Raw genomic sequence first — 16,516 nt, forward strand, 5'->3', positions numbered from 1 at the left:
GTTGGAAAGCCTTGAGGGCGTAGAACATGGCTCTGAGTTCCAGGAAATTTATGTGATGACGACGCTCCTGTGGGGTCCAAAGTCCCTGGGTGCGTAGATCTCCTAGGTGAGCTCCCCACGCGTAGGGGGACGCATCTGTGGTGATGATCATAGAGTGGGGGGGCAGATGAAAAAGTAGACCCCTGGAAAGATTTGAGGAGTTCAACCACCATTGGAGAGATTGCTGAAGAGATGATGTCACAGAGATGGGATGAGAAAGAAGATCCGTAGTCTGTGACCATTGGTTGGCGAGAGTCCACTGAGGCGTACGAAGGTGGAGACGTGCCAGAGGAAGGACATGCACCGTCGAGGCCATGTGACCCAGGAGCACCATCATCTGTCGGGCAGGAATGGAGGGATGCATGAGTACCTGACGGCAGAGATGGAGCAGGGTCCGCTGGCGATTGGAGGGGAGAAAGGCCCTCATCAGCGTGGTGTCCAGAACTGCTCCAATGAATTGAAGTCGCTGGGCGGGAAGCAGATGCGACTTGGGGTAGTTGATCTCGAACCCCAGGAGGTGGAGGAGAGAGATGGTGTGATGAGTAGCTTGTAGCACGAGTTGAGATGAAGGTGCTTTCACCAACCAATCGTCCAAGTAGGGGAACACCTGGAGGTTGTGAGACCTGAGGAAGGCCGCCACCACTATAAGGCACTTGGTGAAGACTCTGGGGGAGGAAGCGAGGCCAAACGGTAGCACTTTGTACTGATAGTGGTGGTGTAGCACCTGGAACCGCAGGTAGCGGCGAGAATTCTGATTGATGGAGATGTGAGTGTAGGCCTCTTTGAGGTCCAGGGAACATAGCCAGTCGTGTTGAGAAAGAAGAGGGTAAAGCGTGGCAAGGGAGAGCATTCTGAACTTTTCCTTGACCAGACACTTGTTGAGGTCCCTGAGATCGAGAATGGGACGGAGGTCTCCCGTCTTTTTGGGAACCAGGAAGTAGCGGGAGTAGAATCCCTGACCCCTTTGATCTGGAGGTACTTCTTCGATGGCATTGAGAAGGAGGAGGGATTGAACCTCCCTCAGGAGGAGGGGGGTTTGAGATGAGTGTGAAGCAGACTCTACGGGAAGGTTGTCCGGTGGAAGAGTCTGGAAGTTGAGAGAGTAGCCGTGGCGGATGATGTTGAGGACCCACTGGTCCGACGTGATGACTTCCCAACGGCTGGAGAAAATGGTGAGACGACCCCCGATAGGCTGTGGAAGAGGCAGCGAGGGTGGATGACTGGCTATGCCCTGGAGGGAAGAGTCAAAAGGGCTGAGATTGTTTAGCAGGCTGAGGAGGCTTAGAGGGTTGAGTGGCCTGAGATCGAGCCTGGGCATGGTGCTGCTGTTGACGGGGTCGCCGAGATTGTTGGGGAGGCGGATTGAGTGGCCTGGCTGAGAACCTCCGCTGGTAAGATGATTGAGGCCGATAGGGTCGGGCAGGCGGAGCCTTCTTTTTCGGCTTGATCAGGGTGTCCCACCTGGTCTCATGGGCCGAGAGTTTCTGGGTGGTGGAATCCAGTGACTCTCCAAAGAGTTCATCCCCGAGACAGGGGGCGTTGGCCAAACGATCCTGGTGGTTGATGTCCAGGTCGGAGACTCTGAGCCAGGCTAAGCGACGCATGGCTACGGCCATGGCAGAGGCCCGAGAGGTGAGCTCGAAGGAGTCGTATATTGAGCGGACCATATATTTGCGCATTTGGAGAAGGCCAGAGATGTGTTGTTGGAATAGCGGGACCTTGCGCTCAGGAAGGTACTTCTGGAGGGCAGACAGTTGTTGGACCAAATGTTTCAGATAGAAAGAAAAATGGAAGGAATAGTTGTTTGCCCTGTTGGCAAGCATGGCATTCTGGTAAAGCCTCTTGCCAAACTTGTCCATGGTCTTACCTTCTCTGCCAGGAGGGGTAGATGCATAGACACTGGAGCCCTGAGTCTTTTTTAAGGTGGATTCAACCAGAAGGGACTCATGGGGCAATTGAGATTTGTCGAATCCAGGAATAGGGATGACACGGTAAAGGTTGTCCAGTTTACGGGGGGCTCCCGGTACCGTGAGGGGATTTTCCAAGTTTTTGTAGAACGTTTCCCGTAGGATGTCATGCACGGGAAGCTTGAGGAACTCCTTAGGAGGCTGCTCAAAGTCTAAAGCCTCTAGAAAGGCTTGAGACTTTTTTGAGTCAGATTCTAGGGGAAGGGACAGGGCAGCAGACATTTCTCTCAGAAATTTAGAAAATGAGGACTGCTCTGGTTTAGAGGTGGCATCGGGTGCCGATGGTTCCTCATCAGATGAGGAGGGATCCTCCTCGGTACCGAGAGGAGTTTCCTCCCATAAGTCAGGATCCCTGACCTCTGGTGCATGTCGAGACACCGGGGTGGAGGGCGCGGTATGGCGAGTCTTGGACAAAGACTTTCCAGAGCGCACCGAAACGGTACCAGGAGAGGACGACCGGCGTCGATCTCGGTCCCGGGAAGAATGCCGTACCGCCTGGTGCCGAGGAGGATCCAATGTGGCCTGAGAATGAACCACCGGATCGCCATGGAGTTGTTGGGCCGAAAGGATCGGCATGGAGGTGTTCACAGGTACCGAAGGGGTGGACACCGGGGTCTCGGTACGGGGCTCGGGCCGGTCTGGTACCGGAAGGAGCGGTGCCAGGATAGTGGGCAACAGGTGTTCAAGTTGTTTCTTTAACTGCTCCTGGAGTTGAGCCTTTAAGATGGCCGAGATACGGTCATCTAGGGGTGGCATCGGAACCGCTTTCTTTTTCTTCGGTTCCTTGGATGCCGCTCCACGCCCCGGCGATGAGGAGGCCGATGACGAGGCACTCACCGAGATCGGGGCTGAGCGTTTGCGGGACCGGTGCGATGCCGGTAGGGATGGTGTCGCCACCGTAGCTGGAGGGCGCTCGAGGGAAGAGGAAGGCTTCTTAGCCGGCTTACCTGGCGCCAGCGACGCCGATGTGGGGTCGGTCGAGGTCGACGGTGCCGATTTTTGAGGTACCGCCGTTGAAGTTGAGGAGTCCATCGCCGACTCGGTGCCGAAGAGAAGAGTTTGTTGAATTCTTCGGTTTTTAAGGGTTCTCTTTTGAAGAGTGGCACAGCGGGTGCAGGAGTCCGCCCGATGCTCCGGACCCAGACACTGCAAACACCAATTGTGTGGGTCAGTTATGGAGATCGGGCGTGCACACCGCTGGCACTTCTTAAAACCGACCTGCGGGGGCATGAAGGGGAAGATAGCCTCCGCAAAATCGAAGCCCGAGGCCTGTATACTGGCAACAGGCCCCGCCGGGGCAAAAACGAAAGAAAAAAGGTGAAAAAAGCAAAGTTTTTTTTTTTTTTTTTTGCAAATCAAAGAAAAATAAACCCGAAGGTAAAGAAAGAAAAAATAAGGAAAAAAAAAAAGCGCGAGCGGGAAGGCAAAAAGTGGTTTCAACGGCCGTTGAAAAAACACACGCGTCTTCTTCGCTCCGCGGAAACGAAGAAACTGGGGACCACGCACTCCTCCGTCGGGCGGGAAGGCACTCGCGCACGCGCGGTGCGGCCAACTAGAAACTTCTAGTTAAAAAGGTCCGTACCGAGGGCTCCGTCGGTGACGTCACCCATGTGTTAAGAATATGCTGCCTGCTTGTCCTGGGATAAGGGGTGCTAATTTTGACTCTACAAGTTGTACATAACTTTTATAGAATCTCACTTTGTGCCGCGGTAGTTGGTGCTGAAATTTGTAGGCATGAGATATAGAATTGTGCCGTTAGTAAATAAAATCTTATCAGAAGGCTGTTTACCGAAAGCACTAGATACTATTGGATTGACTTTGCTTGTGAAAAATCAGATTTAACTCAGTATTCACATTTCTGACCTATATCAAAGTCTTCTGTTCTTAGCTAAGCTAGTAGAGGCAATTCTTGGAGCAAGTTTCCAATCTTACCTAGATGCCCATGAGTTTTTAATTTCTTCTCAGCAGGTTTCCACAGTTATTTTCTGGTGCAAAAGGGTACAGTAGTCTTGAATGCTTGGGCTGTGTCCCTCTTTAATCATAAGATTGTAGAGGGCATTCACTATCTTTTCTCGACTCCGCCTCCTTCCCTAGTGTGCTGTGCTGTAGCTCTTCAGTATTTCTTTCTACATGGGAGATGTAAGGTGTCTTTCTGATCTGCTCTGAGATCACTATTATTTTAGGGTTTTTAATCCAGATTTGGAGGTGTTTGATGCTGAAGAGATGCTTAGCGGTCCTGGGACAGCTCCAACCACGAGAAGACAGACTCTAGGTGAAGAAGTCTGTAGCTAGCAGGATACCCCCTTATACAATGCACCTGCCTAGCTGGGGGGAGAGCGTGGCGCAATCGTTAAAGCTATGGCCTCAGCATCCTGTGGTTGTGGGTTCAAACCCACGCTGCTCCTTGTGACCCTGGGCAAGTCACTTAATCCCCCCATTGCCCCAGGTACATTAGATAGATTGTGAAGCCACCGGGACAGACGGAAAACTGCTTGAGTACCTGAATAAATGCATGTAAACCGTTCTGAGCTCCCCTGGGAGAACAGTATAGAAAATTGAATAAATAAATAAGTAATAAGTTTGAAGGCTAAGGGTCCGTTCCGTTGAGAGCATGGCTCACTCTTGATTTATCAAGAGCTTGAGCGCAAGCTGTATGGCTCTGGATTGGTCTTTGGACTTTAGTGGGTGCTTGCTGTGTTTTTTCCTCCCCCCTTCGATGTGTGTGGAGCTTGGGGGGTCTGAAGACTCAGTCCAGACTTCAGTCTGACTGGAAGCCCCCAAAGATACAGGAATCTGGATCTCTACCTGCTTGTCTGAGGCAGAAGTCTTCTCAGTTTGTCAGCTGCAGTGGCAGCTCAGCAGTTCCCACCACAGTACAGTGAGTACAGGCTAAAGAACATAAGAATAGCCTTACTGGGTCAGACCAATAGTCCATCCAGCCCAGTAGCTTGTCCTCATGGTGGCCAATCCAGGTCACTATTATGTGGCAAAAATCCAAAGAGTAGCAACATTCCATTCCACCAATTTCAAGTTTTATTAGGATTTTATATACCACCTATCAAGGTTATCTAAGCGGTTTTACAATCAGGTACTCAAGCATTTTCCCTATCTGTCCCGGTGGGCTTACAATCTATCTAACGTACCTGGGGCTATGGAGGATTAAGTGACTTGCCCAGGATCACAAGGAGCAGCGCGAGGTTTGAACCCACAACCCCAGGGTACTGAGGCTGTAGCTTCAACCACTGCGCCACACACTCCTCCAGGGCAAGCAATAGCTTCCCCCATGTCTGTCTCGATAACAGACTATGAACTTTTCCTTCAGGAAATTGTCCAAACCTTTCTTAAAACCAGCTATGCTATCTGCTCTTACCACAACTTCTGGCAACGCTCTCCAGAACAAAAAAATATTTCCTCCTATTGGTTTTAAAAGTATTTCTCTGTCACTTCATTAAGTGTTACCTGGTCTTTGTAATTTTTGACAAATGAAAAATTGATCCACTTGTACCTGTTCTACTCCACTCAGGATTTTATAGACTTCAATCATATCTCCCCTCAGCCGTCTCTTTTACAAGCTGAAGAGACATCCTTTTTAGTCTTTCCTCATATGAGAGGAGTTCCGCCCCCTTTATCATCTTGGTCGCTCATACGAGAGGAGTTCCGCCCCCTTTATCATCTTGGTCGCTCTTCTTTGATCCTTTTCTAGTGCAGCTATATCTTTCTTGAGATAAGGAGACTAGAACATTGAGCAATACAGAGGCATTATAACATTCTTAATCTTCTGGGGGACATAAACATACATCTAGAACAATAGGGAAAGCCAGAAGTAACCGAAATTGCCAACTTCCTAATGTCACTTGATTTTCCAATTCCAGACACAGAGATAACCCATGAAAAAGGATACAAACTAGACATAGTTACTTTCTCTCAAAAAGAAACCCTTGATCCCAAAATACAATACTACACAGGGACCTGTAAAAAATGCATCTGGTCAGACCACTACATTGGCAATTTCAACCTACGCTGGCAAAAACAGAGTTCACAACCGAAATACAAAAATAAAAATACAAAACAATAACCAGTCGTGGTACTATAAACCCAACAGAATTCTGGGTTCACTATGAGCTACGTTCCAACACCAATGAAATACAGGAATTCTCAACAAGATGGGAAAAGTTCAGTAAAGAACTCTTAGACCAAATAGCACAGTTACTTACCGTAACAGTTGTTATCCAGGGACAGCAGGCAGATATTCTCAACAGTGGGTGATGTCACTGACGGAACCCCGCAGCGGACAGCCTCGAAAGCAGACTTGCTTGAAGATCTTTGTAAGAGCTTCTGAGTGCTGCATTGTGCATGCGCCTTCCCGCCCGAGTTAGGGCGCGCGTCTCCTGTGAGGAACTCAGTTCAGATACCTAGCTAAGAAGCCAACCAGGGGAGGAGGGTGGGTTGTGAGAATATCTGCCTGCTGTCCCTGGATAACAACTATTACGGTAAGTAACTGTGCTTTATCCCAGGACAAGCAGGCAGCATATTCTCAACAGTGGGTGACTTCCAAGCTAAGCATAATGGGATGGTGGGAGTGTTGGCAATCCAGGAGAATAAATTTTGTAATACTGTCTGGCCAAACTGGCCATCCCATCTGGAGAAAACATCCAGACAATAGTGAGAAGTGAAAGTATGAACCGAGGACCAAGTGACAGCCTTACAGATTTCCTCAATAGGAGTTGATCTGAGGAAAGCTACAGATGCCGCCATTGCTCGAACTCTGTGGCCAGTGACTCGACCCTACAGAGGGAGACCAGCCTGAGCATAGCAGAAAGAGATGCAAGCAGCCATCCAGTTGGAGATGGTTCACTTCGAGACAGAATGCCCCAACTTATTTGGATCGAAGGAGATGAAAAGTTGAGGGGCTGTTCTGTGACGTCGAGTGCGTTGCAAGTAGAAAGCCAAGGCACATTTGCAGTCCAAAGTATGGAGAGCTACTTCTCCAGGATGAGAATGAGACTTTGGAAAAAATACTGGAAGAACAATAGCTTGATTGATGTGAAATTCTGACACAACTTTAGGCAAGAATTTGGGATGAGTACGGAGTACCACTTTGTCATGGTGGAAAACTGTGAAAGGTGGATCCGCAAACAAAGCTTGTAACTCACTGACTCTTCGAGCAGACGTGAGGGCAATCAGGAAAACTACTTTCCAAGTAAGGTATTTGAGATGAGCCTTATCAATTGGTTCAAATGGAGGCTTCATCAACTGAGCCAGGACAACATTGAGATCCCAGACCACTGGAGGTGGTTTGAGCAGTGGATGAACATTAAAAAGTCCTTTCATAAAGTGGGAAACTACAGAGTGTGCAGAGAGGTTTCCCATCAAGAGGCTGATGAAAAGTAGCAATCGTACTAAGATGGACTCGGATAGATGTAGACTGGAGTCCAGACTGTGATAAGTGAAGTAAATAATCCAAAACAGCAGCCAAAGAGGTAGACATTGGCTACATATGGCGAGTGGAACACCAAGCAGAAAATCTAGTCCATTTCTGGCCATAACACTGCCTAGAGGACGGCTTTCTGGAAGCTACCAAAATATCCTGGACAGACTGAGAGAACTGTAAAGAGTCCGTCAGGTTGAAAGGTACCAAGCTGTTAAGTGTAGAGACTGCAGGTTGGGATGTAGCAAGGACCCTTGACTCTGAGTAAGCAGAGATGGAAAAACTGGTAGAAGCAGAGGCTCCTTGGTGCTGAGTTGAAGTAGAAGGGAGTACCACGGTTGTCTGGGCCACCAAGGAGCTATCAGAATCATGGTGACATGTTCTGTCTTGAGTTTGACAAGAGTCTTGAGAATCAGAGGGAATGGAGGGAAGGCATAGAGAAATTGACTCGTCCAATCCAGAAGGAAAGCATCTGCCTCGAGAAGCTGGGGAGAGTATATTCGGGAGCAGAATTGAAGCAGCTTGTTGTTGAGGGGAGAGGCAAAGAGGTCTATGTGAGAAGTCCCCCAACGAGCAAACACCTGACGTAGAGGCGAGGAATTGAGTGTCCATTCGTGTGGTTGCAGAAGATGACTCAATTTGTCCAGCAGACAGTTGTGCTGACCCTGAATATATGCTGCTCTGAGAAAGATGTTCTGATGGATTGCTCAATTCCAGAGCTTCTTGACAAAGGGAGTGAGATCCTGTCCCTCTGTTTGTTGACATAGTACATGGCGACTTGGTTGTCCATTTGGACAAGGACTACGTTGTCGTGAAGAAGGTGTTGAAAAGCTTTGAGAGCACTGAAAATCACTCCGAGTTCCAACAGATTGATGTGACAAAGACGGCCCGCAGGAGTCCAATGACCTTGAGTACAGAGACCGTCGAGATGGGCTCCCCATGCATAGGTTGACGAGTCTGTTGGGAGAACCTTCTGATGAGGGAGATTGTGGAACAATAAACCTCTGGAAAGATTGGAAGAGAGCATCCACCAGTGGAGAGACTGCTTCAATGAAGGAGTCACTGTAATTTGTTGAGAAAGCGGGACAGTAGCTTGTTGCCACTGAGATGCCAGGGTCCACTGAGGTATGTGAAGGTGAAATCTGGCAAAAGGAGTCACGTGAACTGTAGAAGCCATGTGACCGAGCAGAACCAACATTTGTCTTGCTGAAATTGATGCGAGATGAGACATTTGATGGCAAAGGTGAATGAAAGTATCCCGACGTGGTGGAGGTAAAAATGCTCTGAGCTGGACAGTGTCCTAGAATGGCCCCAATGAACTGGAAAGACTGAGATGGGGTCAGCTGGGATTTTGGAAAGTTGACTTCGAACCCCAGACTTTGGAGGAACATAATAGTCTGTTGGGTCGCTGCAATAACCCCTTGTTGAGAGGAGGCCTTGATAAGCCAGTCATCCAGGTATGGAAAAACTTGAAGACCCTGGGCACGGAGGGCTGCAGCCACCACCACCAGAATTTTGTGAAGATTCTGGGGGATGAGGCGAGTCCGAAAGGAAGAACTCTGTATTGTAGATGAAGATTCCCCACCCTGAATCGAAGATATTTGCGAGAGGCTGGATGAATCGGGATATGAATGTAAGCCTCTTTTAGATCCAGAGAGCATAGCCAATCTCCCTGATCCATCAGGGAATATAATGTTGGTAAAGATAGCATCCAAAACTTTTGTTTGACTAGAAATTTGTTGAGGGCTCTGAGGTCCAGAATGGGTCGCAAATCCCCCGTCTTCTTTTGAACTAGAAAATAATGGGAATAAAAGCCCATGTCCAGTTGGTTTAGAGGGACCTCCTCAACAGCTTGAAGGCAAAGAAGAGCTTGAGCTTTCTGAAGAAGAAGGGGAAGTTGCAACGAATTGGAAGGACACTCTCTTGGAGGGCGATCAAGAGGCACCTGAAGAAAGTGAAGTGAGTATCCCTCTCGAAGAATGGTGAAAACCTATAGATCTGAGGTGATCATCTCCCACTGGTGATAAAAATGGTGAAGACGACCTCCTATATGGGCAGAAGAGAATTTGGATGCAGGGAGGTTGGCATGCTCAGACTGGGAATGTCAAAAAGACTGAGCTGGTTTAGTCGCAGTAGGAGTCTGAGCCTTCTGCTGATGTTGTTTTTGTGGAGGCCATCTAGGTGGAGGCCTGGAGAAAGCTGGTGTCGTTTTTTGGGGATACCGACGCGGTGGTTGCTTATATGGCTGAGCAGGAGGAGTCTTAGGCTTCGGTCGAATCAAGGAAGCAAAAGAGCACTCATGTTCAGAGAGGCGCTTTGTAGCAGCCTCAATAGAATCATCAAAGAGTTCATTCCCCTGGCAGGGCAAGTTGGCTAGACAGTTCTGCAGATTGGGATCCATATCAACAATGCGGAGCCAGGCTAGACGCGCATGACTACAGCAAAAGCAGAGACAGAGTTCTGATGATCTGTTTAAATTCAGTAAGACTCTGCTCCTCGAGAGCCGGGTAGAACTTAGGCATCAATTTGAAGAAATAGTTGAAAGAAGCAATAAAAGTGTAGTTGTAATTGAGAATTGTTAGCCATCAAGGAATTCTGATATAACCTGCGGCCAAACTTGTCCATGGTACGGTCCTCCCTGCCTGGAGGGACCACAGCGTAGAGCTTAGATGGATGAGCTTTCTTTAGAGAAGATTCCACAACCAAGGACTGGTGGGATAATTGAGATTTTTCAAAGCCCTTGCAAGGTACTGTGCGATACCTGGATTCCAGCTTGGATGGAATGGCTGTAATGGAATAAGGAGTTTCCATATTCCTGAAGAAAGTTTGCTTCAATACTGGAGTCATAGGAAGCCTCAAGGTCTCCTTAGGTGGATAAGGCAATTCCATATCGGCCAAGTATTCAGGAGTGTACTTGGAATCTGAGTGGCGATCCAGTTGAAGAGCTTGTCCCATGTCAAAAACAAACTTGGCAAAAGAGGCAGACTTCGAGGTCGAGGCACCTTCAAGGAGAAGGAGTGCGAGACTTAGGAACTGCCGAATACGAGGGAGAAGCCTCCCTGGAATACTGCGAAGGAGGCTCAGAGTCTAGGCGCACAGTGATTGAAGAAGCTGCACTACTCGCGACAGGAGGCGTTAAAGAGTGCTTGTGCTTCAAAACCCTCGATGGTGAAGTTCTCGGGGTTCGAGGAACAGAGAGGGTCGAGGTAGGAGGGGAAAAGTCCCTTGGAGGCGGTCTTGACGGGGGAGTCTTCGACCTCGATGGACTACGAGGAGAAGCAGCTGGTGTAAGGGCCTTGCGAGACTTATGCTTAAGTTTTGTAGAAGCCTCAATAACCTTTGATAAACGAGGCATGGAAGACTCAGTATCCGGAGGAGTAGATGGTTTCTGGTGAAGAAGGGACTCCCGACTAAGCTTGGAAGTGAGATGCCTCAAGCGATGCCTCGATCGAGGTTGAGGAGACTGATGTCGAGGAGTAGGCAAAGAGTCACTGAATGAGAGATGACGAGACTTCTGAGGCTTGCCTCTAGGTGCTTCCACCGGGGTCTCAGACTGCTGCTCAGGCTGGCTCGCAGGAAGCAGGGTCGAGGACGGAAGGAGTTGAGCCATGACCGAGGAAATCTGAGTGGTCAGAATGGCTTTTAGCATGTCCTCAAGCATGGGCACCGAGACAAAGGGATCAGGTCTCGAAGGTGCAGCAGTGCGCTCCAAGGAGGGTGACCTCGAGGTTGAGTATTCCCAATGCTTGGAGGCACGCTTAGTTGGAGGTCTCAAAGAGGCTGGCAGGACCATAGGCACGGCCTGAGATGCCTGAGACTCTGGAGGCTTCTTAGGAATGGTACCTGAAGGAGAGACAGGATACTTACCCGTCGAGGTCTTCAGAGGAGGTGCCGCCGAGGCCTTGGTGGAGGCAGAGGCTGGAGTCAAGGTCGAAGACTTGGAGGTTGAGGTCGTCCCCGAAGCCGAGGTCGAGGCCTTGTCAGCCAGCTGGTCCATCGTGCCAAAAAGCTGGAGGAGCTTGGCACAGCGCCGAAGTGTCCGAGGTTGGAGGGTAGCACAGCGCAAACAAGCGTCGGGACAATGTTCAGGACCCAGGCAGAGAATACACTGACTATGAGGATTGGTGATTGAAAGGGTCTTGTTGCACTGGCTACATTTTTTGAACCTGGTTAGAGGCCGGGACATAGAAAAAATAAAGGCTGACATATAAAACGAGACGAGCGGCCAGGCCTAGGCCAAAAAGCCACTGGCCGGAAGAAATACAAAAAATAAAATAAAATAAAAGTTGTAATTTTTTTTTACAAAAGAAAACCGTAGAGAAACGCGAGCACAGCGACTTAATAAAAATAAAAAAGCCGCGGTGAGAGAAGGCAACGAAGGCTGCAGAGCTAAAGTATAGATGACTTCTCGGCTCTACGGAAAATGTTGAACTGAGTTCCTCACAGGAGATGCGCGCCCTAACTCAGGTGGGAAGGCACTCGCGCATGCTCTTACAAAGATCTTCAAGCAAGTCTGCTTTCGAGGCTGTCCGCTACAGGGCTCCGCAAGTCAACAGATCGGCCCACCCCTAAGAAGCACAGAGTGGTGGTCATCGGGGATTCGCTGCTGAGGGGCACCGAGGGTCCAATTTGTAGATCAGACCTGCAATCAAGAGAGGTCTGCTGTTTGCCAGGGGCCAGGATCCGGGATGTAACCGCTTGCCTGGGCAGACTCATCAAGCCCTGTGACCACTTCCCCATGATTCTCATCCATGTCGGAACCAATGACACCGCCAGGAGAACCCCGGAGAGCATACCTGAAGACTTCAGAGCCCTGGGTGAGAAGCTGAGGAGGATGGATGCGCAGGTGGTCTTTTCCTCGATCCTCCCAGTAAGGGGCAAGGGCAGTGCCAGGGAGGATCGTATCCAGAGGGCAAACAACTGGCTGCAGGGATGGTGCAAGGAGATGAACTTTGGGTTCTTGCACCATGGAGAGGCACTGCAAGGACTACAGGGACCAGATGGGTTACACCTGACCAGAAGAGGGAAGAACGTCCTTGGACACCGTCTAGCCCGCCTACTACACAGGGCTTTAAACTAGGTAAGTTGGGGGAGGGTACGGGCACAAACAACCTACCTGGCGAGCTAAGCTGCCAATACTTTTTTGAGACTAAGGTAGGTAAACACCGATCTGGGTCAGGGGAGAGTATACATGATGCACGACCTACTCCTACTGGAGCGCTGGTCTAGGTCCTGGCAACTCAGCTTCAATGCCAAAAAATGCAAAGTCATGCACCTGGGCAGCCAAAATCCATGCAAGACTTACACCCTTAATGGCGAGATCCTAACAAGAACTGAAGCAGAACGAGACTTAGGGGTGATTGTCAGTGAGAACATAAAGACTGCCAATCAAGTGGAGCAAGCTTCATCCAAGGCAAGGCAAATCATAGGTTGCATATGCAGGAGTTTCGTCAGCCGTAAGCCTGAAGTCATTATGCCATTGTATAGATCCATGGTGAGGCCCCACCTAGAATACTGTGTGCAATTCTGGAGGCCGCATTACCATAAGGATGTGCTGAGACTGGAGTCGGTCCAGAGAATGGCCACCCGGATGGTCTCGGGACTCAAAGATCTCCCGTACGAGGAACGGCTGGATAAGCTGCAGCTGTACTCACTCGAGGAATGCAGAGAGAAGGGTGACATGATCGAGACATTCAAGTATCTCACGGGCCGCATCGAGGTGGAAGAAGATATCTTCTTTTTCAAGGGTCCCGCGGCAACAAGGCGGCATCCGTGGAAAATCAGGGGTGGGAAACTGCACGGGGACACCAGGAAATTCTTTTTCACTAAAAGGGTGGTTGATCGCTGGAATAGTCTTCCACTTCAGGTTATTGAGGCCAGCAGCGTGCCTGATTTTAAGGCCAAATGGGATAGACACGTGGGATCTATTCACAGAGAAAGGTAGGGGAGGGTCATTGGGATGGGCAGACTAGATGGGCCGTGGCCCTTATCTGACGTCTATTTCTATGCTTCTATGTCACCCACTGTTGAGAATATGCTGCCTGCTTGTTCTGGGATAAAGCCCCATACCAAACATACAAAAAGAGACAGACCACCAAACGAATGGTTCGACTCAGAACTACTAACCAACAAACAGGAACTAAGAAAATTGGAAAGAATCTGGCAAAAAACAAACAGACAAGACAAACTGGAAACAAAAAATGAAAATATACAAAAATCTGATCAAAGAAAACGCACAAAGCACTACGCACAAAAAATTGGTACAACAAAAATAAACAGTAAAGAATTATTCAAACTAGTAAAAACGTTAACAGACACAACACAAATCCTGAAAAAGGACAATGAGAGCACCCCATCCGCTCAAACCCTAGCTAACTTTAAAAAAAATAAAATCACTGACTTAAAAACAACTCTACCCACATCCAAAACCAATATACTTCATTACCTTGAACCCCATGATCAGGATCCCAGAGCAGACATGATCTGGGACCACTTCGAGTTCCCAAACAGGCACCAGTTCCTAAGTTTACTCAACAAATACACCAAATCAAACTGCCTACTTGACGAATGTCCCCCTAAAATCATGACAGTTGCCACCCCCCCACCAACTTCAAACTGGAACTATTCACTTGGTTAACAACTGCCCTTACAAACGGAACATTAAACAAGGATATGGGACACATACTGATTACACCTATCCCCAAAGATCAAAAACCTCAACAGCACTAACATCCAATTACAGACCCATAGCAAGCATTCCCCTTTTCACAAAGCTACAGGAAGGATTGGTCAACCTTCAACTAACAAACTACCTAGACAAATTTAACACCCTCAGTGAACACCAATCAGGTTTCAGGAAAGGATACAGCACAGAAACTGTCATAGCTTCCATACTAAACCACCTCTATGATCTTTTCAGCAAAGGCAAAAGCGCACTGATTCTGCAACTAGACCTTAGCAGTGCGTTCGATCTAGTAGACCACAAAATCATGCTACTGTGCCTTGATGCAATAGGAATCTTGGGAAAGGTAAAGAAATGGAGAAACCCGTCGGGGGTGCCCCAAGGCTCCCCACTATCACCACATTGTTCAACATCTACATCACATCCTTAGGTCACCTACTACAAAAATTAAACTTAAAGCACTATATATACGCAGAGATATATCCATCCTAATCCCCTTAAATGACATCACAAATGAAATTATAGATAACCTCTCACACACAATGATAGAAATCGAAAAATGGATCACCAGCTTCAAACTAAAACTAAACACAGAGAAAACAAGTCTTTTTGGCAAGCCCCAATGACGAAAACAATCATGAATATCCAATCTCCAAAACCATAAAAATACTGGGTATCACTCTAGATACACACTTAACCATGGCTGACCACACAAACATACTGGTGAAGAAATGCTTTCACACGCTGTGGAAGCTAAGGACTATTAAAAAATACTTTGACACAACATCCTTTAGATTACTGGTGCAGTCGCTGATCTTATCTACCCTACATTACTGCAACATCGCCTACACGAATGACAGGCACTCCCACCCCCTTGCTATGCCACTGCTTCCTTCTTTCCTTCTACTAGTAAATATAACTACACCAAGCAAATTGCAACCCTAGGCAATGATTACAAAAAATAAAGCTTTCCATTTCATTGTTATATTCAAAGCACTGGCTTCCAAAGTATCAAGACCATAAATTCAGTGTTGCTCTTTGCCATAACTGCTTCCTGTTGCCACCCTTATCAGACTAACATAATCAAACTGGTCAATCATCATATGGCAGAGACCAGCAAAGTCATGTTGAAATTGCAGACAATGCTGTGTTACCAGTTCTTCCATCTTTATAGATCAAACATGTCTGTGTTCAATCAGCTACACCAGGGGTGCCCACGCTTTTTTGTCTTGCGAGTTACTTTTAAAATGACCAAGTCAAAATGATCTACCAACAATAAAATTAAAAAAACAACCCACAAAGCACACTGTACGCAGAGAAAATGTTAATTATCATTTGTATTCAGGGTTTTAATCAGAGGTCAAGGCAGATGACTTTAAAATATTCAATGTCACCTCAGTAATAACTATACAAAAATAGACAAATATACCTCCTCACCTTTTACTAAACCGCAATAACGGTTTTTAGTGCAGGAAGCTGCATTGAATGCCCTGCACTGCTCTCAATGCTCATAGGTTCCCTGCGCCAAAAAACGCTATTGCGGTTTAGTATAAGGAGGCCATAGTGCAAAATATAGAAAGCAGATATAAATTCTCAAAACGAACACATTTTGATCACTAAATTGAAAATAAAATCATTTCTCCTACCTTTTTGTCTGGTGATTTAATGAGTCTCTGGTTGCACTTCCTTCTTCTGTAAAGCCAATATTTCTTTCTTTCTGCCTTTCTTTCTCTCTCCCCCTGGCTCCCCTCTTTCTTTCCGTCTTTCTTTCTCTTTCCCCCTGTATCCCTCTTTCTTTCTCTTTTCCCCAGCACCCCTCTTTCTTTCTGCCTTTCTTTCTCTCTCCCCCCTGCCCCCCAAGCCATCGTACCGATTTCTCCACTTCCCCGATTCTTTCTCTACCCCCACCCCCAAGCCACCAACGCGATTTCTCCCTGCTGCTTCTCCGAACCAGGCCTGGCACGTACAAGCGCCGGGCCCACAAGACTTCACTTCCGACGTCAATTCTAACGTCAGAGAGGAAGTTTCAGGCCAGCCAGGCAGCAATTGGCTGGCCCAGAACTTCCACTCTGACGTCAGAATTGACGTCGGAGGTGAAGTTTTGTAAGTCTGGCGCTTGTACGTGCCAGGCCTGGCTTGGGGAAGCAGCAGGGAAAAAAAGATCGCAAAGGCAACGCGATCGACTCACGTTGCCTTTGCGATCTACTGGGCATTTGGGCATCCCTGATCTACACTTTAAATGGATGGGAAGTCTGTCCAATATAAAGCATAAGGACGCCTAATCATATAGATCACAATAGTACAGGTTTTCTCAACCCAGTCCTTGGGGCACACTTAGTCCCCATTAGGTTTTCAGGATATCCACATGAATATGCATGAGATTGATGGCCTGAAAATCTC

Source organism: Geotrypetes seraphini, chromosome 3, assembly GCF_902459505.1.
Source record: "Geotrypetes seraphini chromosome 3, aGeoSer1.1, whole genome shotgun sequence".
Lineage (NCBI taxonomy): Eukaryota > Metazoa > Chordata > Amphibia > Gymnophiona > Dermophiidae > Geotrypetes > Geotrypetes seraphini.